Raw genomic sequence first — 15,239 nt, 5'->3', positions numbered from 1 at the left:
CCCCACAGTCGATGGGACGTTAAACTATAATCTTTCTACTTTCTTGCTTTTGGGACCCAAGAGATCCACGGCACAATGCTAAAGGCAAAGTTTGGTTTGTTTCGTACGAATTTGCTGATGCACTTAGAGATCTTACTGGGGACTTGAGAAAGAGAATAAATTCATTAGATGCTTGCACAGGCGGGAATAGAGTGAATAAACGAAAGCTTCGTAATATATTTTATTAAACAGGTATCCTTGAAACGAAACAAACTGCGATTATGTAACTATATAAAATTAAAAATGTACGGAAGGCCCGATCAAACTCGTTATTTACGTTCAAGATTTCTGGAATTCGTGGCTTACTCATGTCTGTTATCTTACAGATGCTGAGGAAAAAAAAAACGAAAGAATAAGAAGGAGTTATGCGAAATAAACGGAAGTTTTTGTATGTCCATCCTTGTGATTGGAGGTTTGAGGGGCTTCTGCCGTTCTCTTACGTAATAAAATGAAACACCACAGCCGTCCTTACGACGTCATTTGTTATATGGCTACGAGTTTCGGTGTTTCAGTGTACGATCTTCAGTCCTTAACTGACGCTGAGGGTGTTAACTCCAATCGTATACACGCTTTATCAGTGGCCAACATCTACGAACTGGTTTTCGCGGACTACCTGTAACAACGTTGTGACGTTGGAGATAAATCGCATGATCTTCACGCGTAACATTGGTATGAACAGCTCCATGCTTAACAAAGTGAACAATGATTAAAAAAAGGTATAATGTTAACAGAGAATTTCTATAATAATCAGACAGCTTAATCAGTTGACACGTTAATGCATGACTCAGGGAAGTGGGATTGTCTTCCGCTGAGCAAGTGAACAAAATTAACTAGCAATAATCATTTCGACAACCTAGCTGCGCAGTGCTGTGGATTTACCTCTAACTTCTTCTCTTCAAAGAAATATATATATATATATATATATATATATATATATATATATATATATATATATAACGCTCATTCATGCTGTCCTATACAATAAATCTTCCTTCATATAACAGATACTATTCACAAATTAACACAGAACTACTGAATACATCCGTCACGTACCACACTTCAACTAACAATGTATCAGGCAGCGCAGAGGCAAAGACAGTGTAACAACGAGACCTTCAAATTGTATTGTTTTGTTTTAGATTGTGAGCACTCTACACAAAATGTTACTTTGTTACACATACTGATTTCTTTAAAGCGGTTATTAACAATTCTGTCTACAGTTACAGTATTTATATTGGAAAACTAGTTTCGACCCTTGTAAGTTCATTTTCACACCTGGCCTACTGAGACTGTACTGACAGTGCCTGATCTTAATAACAAATATCGAGAACCGTTAATAAACGCTTTAAAGAATTTAACTGCAGGATTAGAGGCGCCATGTCCCAGATTGCGCGGCCCCTCCCGCCGGAGGTTCGAGTCCTCCCTCGGGCACGGGTGTGAGTGTTGTTCTTAGCATAAGTTAGCTTAAGCTAGTTTAAGCAATGTGTAAGTCTCGGCACCGATAACCTCAGCAGTTTGGTCCATTAGGACTTCACACAAATTTCAACATTTTTTTTAAGGAATGTAATAAAGTTGCTGTTTCCGGGTCTAGAAACGGTTGAAGTTGAATAATACATACTGATTGTTGTGTGTCAATAATGTGATTGTTGGAGTAAAATATCTATGATTTTCTCACTACCAAGTCAAGCTATTACGACCTGGGTAGAGTGGGGCCGCTATGGTGTGGAGAGGCGGTGGAACATTCGGTTTTGAAGGCGGCGGTGCTGCGCAGTGGGGGAATAGGTACATTCCGCTGCAAGGCACAAAATACAGGGTGATTCAAAAAGAATACCACAACTTTAGGAATTTAAAACTCTGCAACGACAAAAGGCAGAGCTAAGCACTATCTGTCGGCGAATTAAGGGAGCTATAAAGTTTCATTTAGTTGTACATTTGTTCGCTTGAGGCGCTGTTGACTAGGCGTCAGCGTCAGTTGATGCTAAGATGGCGACCGCTCAACAGAAAGCTTTTTATGTTATTGAGTACGGCAGAAGTGAATCGACGACAGTTGTTCAGCGTGCATTTCGAACGAAGTATGGTGTTAAACCTCCTGATAGGTGGTGTATTAAACGTTGGTACCTGAACGTCAACTACCCGAGGCGATGGATCGGCCGCCAGGCAGCCCGTGACAGAGCACTTCATCACTGGCCTCCAAGAAGCCCTGATATTACCCCCTGCGATTTTTTCTTATGGGGGTATGTTAAGGATATGGTGTTTCGGCCACCTCTCCCAGCCACCATTGATGATTTGAAACGAGAAATAACAGCAGCTATCCAAACTGTTACGCCTGATATGCTACAGAGAGTGTGGAACGAGTTGGAGTATCGGGTTGGTATTGCTCGAGGGTCTGGAGGGGGCCATATTGATCATCTCTGAACTTGTTTTTGAGTGAAAAAAAACCTTTTTAAATACTCTTTGTAATGATGTATAACAGAAGGTTATATTATGTTTCTTTCAATAAATACACATTTTTAAAGCTGTGGTATTCTTTTTGAATCACCCTGTATTTTATTCGTCTTTGATTGCAATGCCGGAGTGAGACGACGCCCCTGCTCACCGGTAATGCCGGTGACGTCGGAAGGCCGTTTGACGTCCGGCTCTTGCTTTGCTAAAACTGTTTACCTCATTCAGCAGTGCACGCTTGAAATAGTACTATGCGCCTCTGAGCGTGCGATGCCAGCGACGCGTACGTCCGCTGAATTCCCGTAGTCGGCCACGACTGCTGGGTTAGAAACTCGCCGTCGTGCCGAGCGGTGGCGGCAGTGCCGCCCGGGCTGCGAACCGCTGCCCTCCAAGGCACAACTTCGGTGCTGCTGTGTCGCCTGGACTATTTCTCTCCAGTGTGTCGCCTGAGTCGGCAGGACGGACTTAAGTGGGTACTACACGACGATCCTACGGTACTGCTCCAGCGCGACAGCCATCTACCGGTAGAACGGGTGAAACTACGAAAATTAGGAAACACATTATCGGCACGCCAGAATACGGAGAAGTTCTAAACTGTCGTCAGTCCGCGCGTGCGCACTAGGTAGCGACAACTCGCGCATGGAAAAGAGCACAGGTAGTCCCAGTCTTCAAGGAGAGTCGTCGAGCAGATGCGCAAAACTATAGACCTATATCTCTGATGTCAGTCTTTTGTAGAATTTTAGAACATGTTTTTTGCTCGCGTATCATATCGTTTCTGGAAACCCAGAATCTACTCTGTAGGAATCAACAAGAATTCCGAAAACAGCGATCGTGTGAGACCCAACTCGCTTTATTTGTTCATGAGACCCAGAAAATATTAGATACAGGCTCCCAGGTAGATGCCATTTTCCTTGACTTCCGGAAGGCGTTCAATACAGTTCCGCACTGTGAAATGGTTCAAATGTCTCTAAGCACTATGGGACTTAACAGCTGAGGTCATCAGTCCCCTAGAGCTTAGAACTACTTAAACCTAACTAACCTAAGGACATCACACACATCAATGCGACCGTAGTGGTCGCGCGGTTCCAGACTGAAGCGCCTAGAACCGCTCGGCCACACTGGCCGGCTTCCGTACTATCGCCTGATAAACAAAGTAAGAGCCTACGGAATATCAGACCAGCTGTATGGCTGGATTGAAGAGTTTTCAGCAAACAGAACACAGCATGTTGTTCTCAATGGAGAGACGTCTACAGACAAAGTAACATCTAGCGTGGCACAGGGAGTGTTATGGGACCATTGCTTTTCACAATATATATAAATGACCTAGTAGATAGTGTCAGAAGTTCCATGCGGCTTTTCGCGGATGATGCTGTAGTGTACAGAGAAGTTGTAGCATTAGAAAATTGCAGTGAAATGCAGGAAGATCTGCAGCGCATAGGCACTTGGTCCAGGGAGTGGCAACTGACCCTTAACATAGACAAATGTAATGTATTGCGAATACATAGAAAGAAGGATCCTTTATTGTATGATAATATGATAGCGGAACAAACACTGGTAGCACTTACTTCTGTAAAACATCTGGGAGTACGCGTAGGGAACGATTCGAAGTGGAATGGTCATATCAAATTAATTGTTGGTAAGGCGGGTGGCAGGTTGAGATTCATTGGGAGAGTCCTTAGGAAATTTAGTCCATCAACAAAGGAGGTGGCTTACAGAACACTCGTTCGACCTATACTTGAGTATTGCTCATCAGTGTGGGATCCGTAGCAGATCGGGTTGACGGAGAACATCCAAAGAAGAGCGGCGCGTTTCGTCACAGGGTTGTTTGGTAAGCGTGATAGCGTTACGGAGATGTTTAGCAAACTCAAGTGGCAGACTCTCCAAGAGAGGTGCTTTGCATCGCGGTGTAGCTTGCTGTCGAGGTATCGAGAGGGTACGTTTCTGGATGAGGTATCGAATATATTGCTCCCTCTACTTATACCTCCCGTGGAGATCACGATTGTAAAATTAGAGAGATTCGAGCGCGCACGGGGGCTCTCCGGCAGTCGTTCTTCCCGCGAACCATACGCGATTGGAACAGGAAAGGAGGGTAATGACAGTGGCAGGTAAAGTGCCCTCCGCCACACACCGTTGGGTGGCTTGCGGAGTATAAATGTAGATGTAGATGTAGACGTAGATGCGCAGAAGGGGGTACCGCAGTGCCTTCTGCTCGTCATTTTCTTATTGTTGGGTGGCTAGTAGCTAATCTCAGATTTTCGTGTTGGGGGTTTTTCCGCATTTTTTTCAGTAAGTAGGCTTCATTAATGCAGAAAAAAAAATTGCCAGTAGATTCTTTTATACTAGCTGTCTGTGAACGCATTTTTGCTATTGATTGCTTCCTATTCTAGAAATGAAATGATGCAAAGAGGCGTTAAGCGTCTTTGTTCAGGCATATAGAGAGTATCATAGTCTATAATGTTGTATCATGATAAGGTCGGCAGTCGGCAGTCGTTTCTTTCTGAGTAATATGCATATAACTGTTACACAGTCAGTTTAGATTTGTATCGTAATGCCTTAGTTACAAAAGTACATGTTTGATTTTCTTGCATTTCTTGGATTATTTCAGCGTGCCAGAAAAGAGAAACTAGCAATGATAGGGGAGAAAGTCGCCAGGAAACGTAATGTTACGACCAGCCTGCAACATGAAAGGGCTTTTACCGGTATTTAATTCGTGATCTGGGCTGATGTGATCACAAAACGTGTAAACATATGATTCAATTCTTACTTTCGAGAATGTGAGACAGCCCCCCCCCCCCCCCCCCACCTGTTGGCATGGATGTGTGTGATGTCCTTAGGTTAGTTAGGTTTAAGTAGTTCTAAGTTCTAGGGGACCGATGACCACAGGTGTTAAGTCCCATAGTGCTCAGAGCCATTTGACCCATTTGAAGAACCCCCCTCTTGACTGCGTCACACGTGTTACATCTATCTTCTATTATAGACAGCAGCTTCTCGAAACAGGCCATGTCCATCCTCACGAAGTTTCGAAATTCTTGCCTATCTTCAAGCCTCTGTTCTTTCTTAAGCTGTGAATATAATCCCCTCGCATCGTCCCTTCTTTTAAGCCAGGGTCGGACAACAAATTCAGGCTTTCCGTCTTCGGGGTCGTTCTGCCCTAATCTTAAGATTTACTGTCACTGCTAGGGCAATACCTCCATGTGCAAAATGATGTATAAATATATATACCTTTGAAACCAGGAGTCGTAATATAAAACTAACAGTTGAGTCTGCAATTCAGAACAGTAGCAACCGACATACGAGAATACCAATTTCTTATTAAATAGGAACCTTGAGTTCACGTAAATGATTTGATCCACATTCCAATACGGCACACAGTCCCTCTTGTGTTTGGTTTTAGAACGAACGACTTTACAAGAGATCAAACATTTCTATCTGCGTTTCGCTCGTTATAACCGTCTACTACAGATGTGCGCCAGGGATATTCCGCGTCGATGGTGTAATAGGTCTACGTGAACCGGCCTGTAGTTAAAGATATACACGCTTGGGGCGCTGGTGCATAGGAGTACGGTTTAGGTGCATCGTGTAGCTGGAGCTTTAGAATCGCGAGCAGGGCCAGCACCCCCTGCGAAAGAAAGCCTGTCTATGTAGTGCGTCCATTCGAGAGGACGAAGGATGTGGAAACTTCCTGGCAGATTAAAACGGTGTGCCGGACCGAGACTCGAACTCGGGACCTTTGCCTTTCGCGGGCAAGTGCTCTACCAACTGAGCTACCCAAGCACGACTCACACCCCGTCCGCACAGCTTTACTTCCGCCACTACCTCGTCTCCCACCTGCGTCAAAATGATGCAATATTTAACTAAAAAAAAAAACTTATAGGAAGTCCGCAACAGCATACGAGAATCTTTCGCAGGTGGCTTTCAATCAAAATTTTTGTCATTAAAAGTCGTCTTCGACAGCAGCTACAAAACTGAAGAATGGTGAATGGTGGTCAGTCATAAGAGATAAAAATATACTGTTGCAGACGTTTAGGTAGGCCTTTTCGAGATTTACAATTTATACTACAGCACTTACAGTTTAGGAATGGTATTGGAAAAGAACACACTGGCGGCTAACACTTTCACATTGTATAGCTGACGATCTTTGAGCGGCTAATCAGACATCAAACATGTCGTGACAATCCTCATTAAAGCAACTTTAAACTAAAATAAACTACAATGAAATGTGTCCAATCATTTGGGAGTTTGATGCCTCAGATAGTAAAAGTTATTACAGCCACTTTTTACGTCGGAGCTAAAACGTATGCAGAAATAAGTTACAGACAAAAGAACTGGGTCATTTAAGAAAGGAAATCTTGTAATTCATGAGAGAGGTATATCAACTTTCTTTACGAATTTTCGTCGTCCGGATCTCTTTACAGTATACTGCTGTGGCCAAACCGACAGCGAGAACCGGCACCAGACTCAGTGCGTGACGTCACTGAGCGGGCGCGCAAGCTTTCCTCTATGTGGGGTGCTGGCAGGGCTCGTGGAGCTGGTTGTCCAGACGGGGGTCGGCTGCTGTCTGACCCATGGTGTGCTGGAGAGTGACGTGGACCAGATGTCGTGGAGCGTGCTACCAGACTGTGCGTAGCTGTGCCACAAACAGAGGGTGCTTATAGCGGTTAGTAGAGCCCTTGTTCTGCCCTTAGACTGTTTCGAGCTTCATACAGAAGATAATCTCTGCGACCCAGTGGTGGAAATACACTCCTGGAAATTGAAATAAGAACACCGTGAATTCATTGTCCCAGGAAGGGGAAACTTTATTGACACATTCCTGGGGTCAGATACATCACATGATCACACTGACAGAACCACGGGCACATAGACACAGGCAACAGAGCATGCACAATGTCGGCACTAGTACAGTGTATATCCACCTTTCGCAGCAATGCAGGCTGCTATTCTCCCATGGAGACGATCGTAGAGATGTTGGATGTTGTCCTGTGGAACGGCTTGCCATGCCATTTCCACCTGGCGCCTCAGTTGGACCAGCGTTCGTGCTGGACGTGCAGATCGCGTGAGACGACGCTTCATTCAGTCCCAAACATGCTCAATGGGGGACAGATCCGGAGATCTTGCTGGCCAGGGTAGTTGACTTACACCTTCTAGAGCACATTGGGTGGCACGGGATACATGCGGACGTACATTGTCCTGTTGGAACAGCAAGTTCCCTTGCCGGTCTAGGAATGGTAGAACGATGGGTTCGATGACGGTTTGGATGTACCGTGCTCTATTCAGTGTCCCCTCGACGATCACCAGTGGTGTACGGCCAGTGTAGGAGATCGCTCCCCACACCATGATGCCTGGTGTTGGCCCTGTGTGCCTCGGTCGTATGCAGTCCTGATTGTGGCGCTCACCTGCACGGCGGCCAACACGCATACGACCATCATTGGCACCAAGGCAGAAGCGACTCTCATCGCTGAAGACGACACGTCTCCATTCGTCCCTCCATTCACGCCTGTCGCGACACCACTGGAGGCGGGCTGCACGATGTTGGGGCGTGAGCGGAAGACGGCCTAACGGTGTGCGGGACCGTAGCCCAGCTTCATGGTTGCGAATGGTCCTCGCTGATACCCCAGGAGCAATAGTGTCCCTAATTTGCTGGGAAGTGGCGGTGCGATCCCCTACGGCACTGCGTAGGATCCTACGGTCTTGGCGTGCATCCGTGCGTCGCTGCGGTCCGGTCCCAGGTCGACGGGCACGTGCACCTTCCGCCGACCACTGGCGACAACATCGATGTACTGTGGAGACCTCACGCCCCACGTATTGAGCAATTCGGCGGTACGTCCACCCGGCCTCCCGCATGCCCACTATATGCCCTCGCTCAAAGTCCGTCAACTGCACATACGGTTCACGTCCACGCTGTCGCGGCATGCTACCAGTGTTAAAGACTGCGATGGAGCTCCGTATGCCACGGCAAACTGGCTGACACTGAAGGCGGCGGTGCACAAATGCTGCGCAGCTAGCGCCATTCGACGGCCAACACCGCGGTTCCTGGTGTGTCCGCTGTGCCGTGCGTGTGATCATTGCTTGTACAGCCCTCTCGCAGTGTCCGGAGCAAGTATGGTGGGTCTGACACACCGGTGTCAATGTGTTCTTTTTTCCATTTCCAGGAGTGTATATTGCAGGCCGTCCCATCACTGCGTAGACTTTCTGGCAGGTCCCCACGATTGCGCGGGTTTTCCAAGCCTCCTTAGCGGTGTACAAACAGGCTCGCTTTCCAGATTACTCATCATCGTCTCGGGGCTTATCGGCTTGCCTGACACGCGGGTGCAATGGAGCTCTTTAATTCAGTAACGTGCGAACCTTAGCGAAGGCGCTATACACGGAAGTTCCTTCTTACGTCACTAGTTATAAAATCACTCAGCTATCTTCACTTACTGTTATTTGTATTTTGCCAACACTGAGACTTCTATACTGAGATGTTTCCCACACCACCTTGTGTTGTGGCTTTATATCTATGAGTGATTGTCTGTGTGTGTGTTCTGTTGTAGTGAATACATACACCGTTGGTGGGACCCAGGGCGATGGGTGAAACTACTTTCACACTATACGCTTCCGTTGTTATGGCGATCTGCTCCAGCTGCTGTAGATGCTGTATTGAAGGTGAAAGTGTTAATCAAAGATGCGGAGAAATATGCGTCGGGGCTCTGCTGCATTGCAATCAAATTTACCTTCAGTTCTTAGAACCATTAGTGGCAAAAAAAAAAAAAAAAAAAAAAAAAAGAGAAACTGAAATCACTTCTTTTCCGAAGAAAGCATCAAATTATTTAATTAGAATTGAACGCTTCTGTCGCAATTGTTCTCGAGTTGGTATTTGTTAATAGATCACACTTCAGTATACATCGTTTGTGGAAATAACACGTACCTTTTTTAAATGAGCGAAGTTTTGACCTTAGTGTCAATGAAATTCTTCTCGCACATGAATTAGCCATTATCTATTATATATAAAGATGTATGTACAGATTACCTTTCGGGATGTCGTAACTTTTCTCTATGATCAAAAGCTTACCGCGTTAAAAGAATTATGTATGCGCATTACACCACAGAGTAATAAAGGATATCTTTTTTCTCTCTCTCCTCTCGCACTGTCACACTAATGCATATCAGCCTTATTACATGTTACATCATACAGTAGTTGACACTAGCTTGCTAGTTCTTGAATTTAAGCACATAAAACGAAGTTTATGTAAAAATTAAATTTGAGAGAAAAATGACACAACGAAAGGAGGCTTGTCTTGAACGGGAAGCCAGTTATAGAAGAGTGTGAAAAGAAATCCGATTGGCGTTTGTGAACGGTGTGTAGGCCCACAGGCGCCCTAACAGATAGACCATTTGTAATAAATGATTTCTTACAGATTCCGTGACCGACACCGCTTATACGTCACTGACACCTTAGTGAGCGACATCGTTGACGTGTGACGTCAAGGGCGGTAGACTGCTGCGATTTTCTTCTGTACTTCTTTCCAATGTCGCTTTGAAATGGAGGACGAACAGAAAATCTCTGCCAAAAACAGTGATCCTTCCTGAGCACAGTTACAGACGTATTCCATGTTTCATGCTTGCATCCGCGACGTCGTTACTTGTCCTCAAGATATTTCGGCTAATATTCGTACACTCATCTTCAAAGTTAGTCGATGAGAACTGAAATCAGTTAACACAATACTGTGGAGTAAATGCAAGTGCGTCAGTCACATGCAGAACTACCGAGCAAGGTGGTGTAGCGGCTAGCGCATTGGACCCGCATTCGGAGGGATGACTGTTCAAATCCCCGTCTGGGCATTCAGGTTTAAGTTTTCCGGGATTTCAGTAAGTCGCTACAGGCGTATGCCTAGATGGATGTCTTGGAAAGGGCACAGCCTATTTCCTTCCCCATGATTTCGCAATCCGAGCTTCTGTTCTGTGTTCTGTGCAATCGACAGGACCTTAAACTCTAATCTCCCTTTTCATAGACAGAACTGTGTGTCCCCAGAATGAGATTTTCACTCTGCAGCGGAGTGTGCACTGATATGAAACTTCCTGGCAGATAAAAACTGTGTGCCGGACCGACACTCGAACTCGGGACCTTTCGCGGTCAAGAGCTCTAGCATCTGAGCTACCCAAGCACGACTCACGCCCCGTTTTCATTCTGGAAACATCCCCCCCCCCCCCCCCCAGCCTGTGGCTAAGCCATGTCTCCGCAATATCCTTTCTTTCAGTAGTGCTAGTTCTGCAAGGTTCGCAGGAGAGCTTCTGTAAAGTTTGGATGGTAGGAGACGAGATACTGGCAGAAGTAAAGCTGTGAGGACGGTGCGTGAGTCGCGCTTGGGTAGCTCCGATAGTAGAGCACTTGCCTGCAAAAGGCAAAGGTCCCGAGTTCGAGTCTCGGTCCGGCACACAGTTTTAATCTGCCAGGATGGAGCCGGCCGGTGTGACCGTGCGGTTCTAGGCGCTTCAGTCTGGAACCGCTTGACCGCTACGGTCGCAGGTTCGAATCCTGCCTCGGGCATAGATGTGAGTGACGTCCTTAGGTTAGTTAGGTTTAAGTAGTTCTAAGTTCTAGGGGGCTGATGACCACAGATGTTAAGTCCCATAGTGCTCAGAGCCATTTGAACCATTTTTTCTTCTTTGGATTTTCTCTATCTCCTCTGTTAACCCGACCTGGTACGAATCCCACACTGATGAGTAAGTATTGGTCGAACGAGTGTTTCGTAAGCCACCTCCTTTGTTGATGGACTACATTTTCTAAGGACTCTCCCAATGAATCTCAACCTGGCACCCGCCTTACCAACAATTAATTTTATATGATCATTCCACTTCAAATCGTTCCGTACGCATACTCCCAGATATTTTACAGAAGTAGCTGCTACCAGTGTTTGTTCCGTTATCATGTAATCATACAATAAAGGATCCTTCCTTTTATGTATCCGCAATACATTATATTTGTCTACGTTAAGGGTCAGTTGCCACTCCCTGCACCATGTGCCTATGGGCTGCAGATGTTTATGTATTTGACTGCAATTTCCTAATGCTTCAACTTCTCTGTATACTACAGCATCATCCACGAAAAGCCGCATGGAACTTCCGACACTATCTGCTAGGTCATATATATATATATATATATATAACACTCCCCTGTGGCACGCCAGAGGTCATCAGTCCCATAGACTCAGAACTACTTAAACCTAACTAACCTAAGGACATTAGACACATCGTTGCCCGGGGCAGGATTCGAACCTGTGACCGTAGAAGCAGCGCGGTTCCGGACTGAAGCGCCTAGAAGCGCTCGGTGACAACGGTCGGCTCTACATTGGTGTGACGGAAGTCACTAGATAGCCATGGGTATCCTACAGGTGGCAAGAGTATGGCGTACACGAGGTATAAGGGCAGTACATTGGCGGAGCTGTCATTTGTACTCAGGTGATTCATGTGAAAAGCTATCCCACGAGACTATAGTAACGAGGGTGTGCCGAATACGACATTTTCGGCATTATCACGGACAACGCAGTGACCAACGGCCTCCACTGAACGACCGAGAGCAGCGGCGTTTGCGTAGAGTTGTCAGTGCTAACAGACAAGCAATGCTGCTTCACATAACCGCAGAAATCAGTGCGGGACGCACGACGAACGTAACAGTTAGGACAGTGCGGCGAAATCTGGCGTTAATTGGCTGGCTTCGTGACCCTATCGGCTGGACCATAGACGACTGGAAAACCGTGTCCCTGTGAAATAAGTCCGGATTTCAGATGGTAAGAGCTGATGGTAGAGTTGGAGTGTGACATCATGAACTATAGACCCAAGTTGTCAACAAATCACTGTGCAATCTGGTGGCGGCTCCATAATGTGTGCGCCGTGTTTACATAGAATGAACTGGGTCCTCTTGTCCGACTGAACCGATCACTGACTGGAAATGGTTGTGTTCGGCTGCTTGGAGACCATTTGCAGCCGTTCATGGACTTCGTGTCCCAAAAAAGCGACGAGATTTTTGTGGATGACAATGCGGTCACTAGGTCACAGTTGTTTGTAATTGTTTTGAAGAACAATTCCAATGAATGATTTGACCACCCAGACTATCCGACATGAATGTCATCGATCATTTATGGAACATACTCGAGAGGCCAGTTCGTGCACAAAATCCTGCATCGCCAACACTTTGGCAGTCATGGACGGTTGTGGAGGCAGCAGGGCTTAGCTTTTCTAAAGGAGACTTGCAGTGGCTTGTTGAGTCCATGCCACGACTTGTTTCTGTACTACGACGGGCAAACGAAGATCCGACTCAATATTGGGATGTATCCCGTGACTTTTGTCACCTCAGAGTACGTGAAAGTATTCTAAATGTTTGCGTAGTGTTTATTTGATGCGGTGCATGGGAATCAGTGGGATGTTGGAAATCGCCAGAAGACTACATCCAGGCTGACCGGCAAACCGACCTTCGTCGTTAAACTGTCGGCATAGGGAAGGGGGGCGGGCATTCGATACGGGGCCAACAACATACGTCACCGTCCCAGAAGCGCTCGTATTAACACGCGCAGCCACCTGGGGGGTGTCTAGTTCAGTGTACTCCGTGCATGACTAATATCACGCCAAACGTGTTATACGTCATACAAGTCAACACAGTTAGTGTGTACATGTAACATCACATTATCTCAGTAGCAAATTTTTTCCTTAGAATTTTTTTAAATGAACTATTGCTGGTGTATATGGTGTTAAGAATCCATCTCGCAAATTAATCCGCTCTTTCTGACGTAATACGATCCTCCTTGTCGGTTAGATATCGTCACTTTAGCTCTCTTAAATGTTCAAAAATGGCTCTGACCACTTAACCTCTGAGGTCATTAGTCCCCTAGAACTTAGAACTACTTAAACCTAACTAACTTAAGGTCATCACATACATCCATGCCCGACCGTAGCGGTCGCGCGGTTCCAGACTAAGCCGCCTAGAACCGCTCGGTTGGGGAAAAGTAACTTGAGGGCTTTATTAACAAGTGAGCAATTGTTTCCGGGTTAGTCTTTTTTAGCTCCTTGCTGCAGATCAGTTTAGGTAGAGAGCAAGTGTCAGGATATAACTTTCCCACAATCAAATTAGTCACATATCGACCTTGTCTGTCAGTTGTCTCATCGACAGAGATCCACATGTATGAATCGGCTATGTCTTCCCTTATCCTGCTCAATGTATTTTCATATAAAGTATCTAAGTAGTTCTTTCTCAGTGTGGATTCTGATGGAATCCTGCGGTGACAGTATTTCTCTAGAAAACTTTAACTAGCTATTGTCAATACAGCGTCGAATGGCGTGTTTGCTGCAACAGTGGCTCGACACAGGTCAAGATTAAATTAGTTTTTGTTTGTTGCATTTGGTTTAGTTAGAAGCGTTTGTTTCAAGTTTTATTATTTTAATTTTGCCTGGAATTTAGTCCCTGAAACATGCTGACTTAAATGCGACCTCTGTTCAGTACGTATCTAAAAAGAAGAAAAAATGTGAAATACTTTGTGGAAGAATTTATGTACGAGATCCATTTAGCAAAATTAACCTTCGTTGAGGGTTTAGAAACAATATTTTTACATTCGCATGTTTGGTGGAAGATAACTCGGGAGAAACAGTGGCAAAACTGTTCTCCTAGTGAGCGTAGCAGATAAAAGGTTAACATTTTACTTACGTTTTTGTTGCACACGCTGCAATGACTAACTCTTCCGTCTGTACAACAATCAGGAAATTCTTGTATCCACTGACGAATCAGAGATGATTTGAAGCTGGCTACTTTCGGCATGCTTGACTTCCCACAAATACACTGTCGCCGTGAAATATTTCACCACATCCAAGCAGCACGCTGACCGACTGAATGAAGACAGAGCAGGTGTTTCAAAACAGGCTGTTCAAACAGGGCAGGAAGGCGCCGGAGGCAGATCACAAGGCTTCTGCTTGACTTGCCGACCCGTTTGGCGGTTCACAGCGAGCGACAAAGCTCTGCTTAGCAGGGCGGGCTGCAACAGCCTAGCCTATGTTGTAATCGTCTGACTCACGATGGGCGTTCATGCATGCAGACAAACCAGTTATCACCCAATTACTGTTTTCTAAGTATCCGGGAAGATCAGAAGAGCAGTTTCAGTCACACAAATTTTGATTACTTTTGAATACATTATGAGAGTGGCAGTGATCAATGAGTTACAAATATTTACTATTAAAAACAGTCTTGATCACGATTCATTTATTAAGGTGACCGGTTTCGACCACTACTGTGATCATCTTCAGACCATTGAGTACGAACCTCTTTCTGCTGGAGAATCACTACTCATTCTCCAGCAGAAAGAGGTTCCTACTCAATGGTCTGAAGATGACCACAGTAGTGGTCGAAACCGGTCACCTTAATAAATGAATCGTGATCAAGACGGTTTTTAATAGTAAACACAAATTTTGATTGGATTTTTGAAAATTAGATACAGTCGGGTTCTAATACGAATTAGGTATTTTTACGATTTTTAAAAGTGAGGCACAATCAGGTTCTAACATTAAATTAGGTATTTTAGATACTATAAAATTACGATTTTCGATAAAATATTTGCGTAATTCTTAGCTGGAAAGATCAAGATAGTATGTTAGCCATAAAAAATTTTAATTAACTGTGTTTTAAAAATTTAGGTACAATCACATATTAACCTGAATTTACGTATTTTTAGGTGCTATAAAACTAGCGTTTTCGATCATAAATTGGTGTAATTCGCGTATGTACAACTTTCATTGCCTTT

This window comes from Schistocerca cancellata, chromosome 7 (genome assembly GCF_023864275.1).
Source record: "Schistocerca cancellata isolate TAMUIC-IGC-003103 chromosome 7, iqSchCanc2.1, whole genome shotgun sequence".
NCBI classification, from domain to species: Eukaryota; Metazoa; Arthropoda; class Insecta; order Orthoptera; family Acrididae; genus Schistocerca; species Schistocerca cancellata.
The sequence above is the reverse complement of the archived record's forward strand: the minus strand, read 5'-3'. Positions refer to the sequence as shown.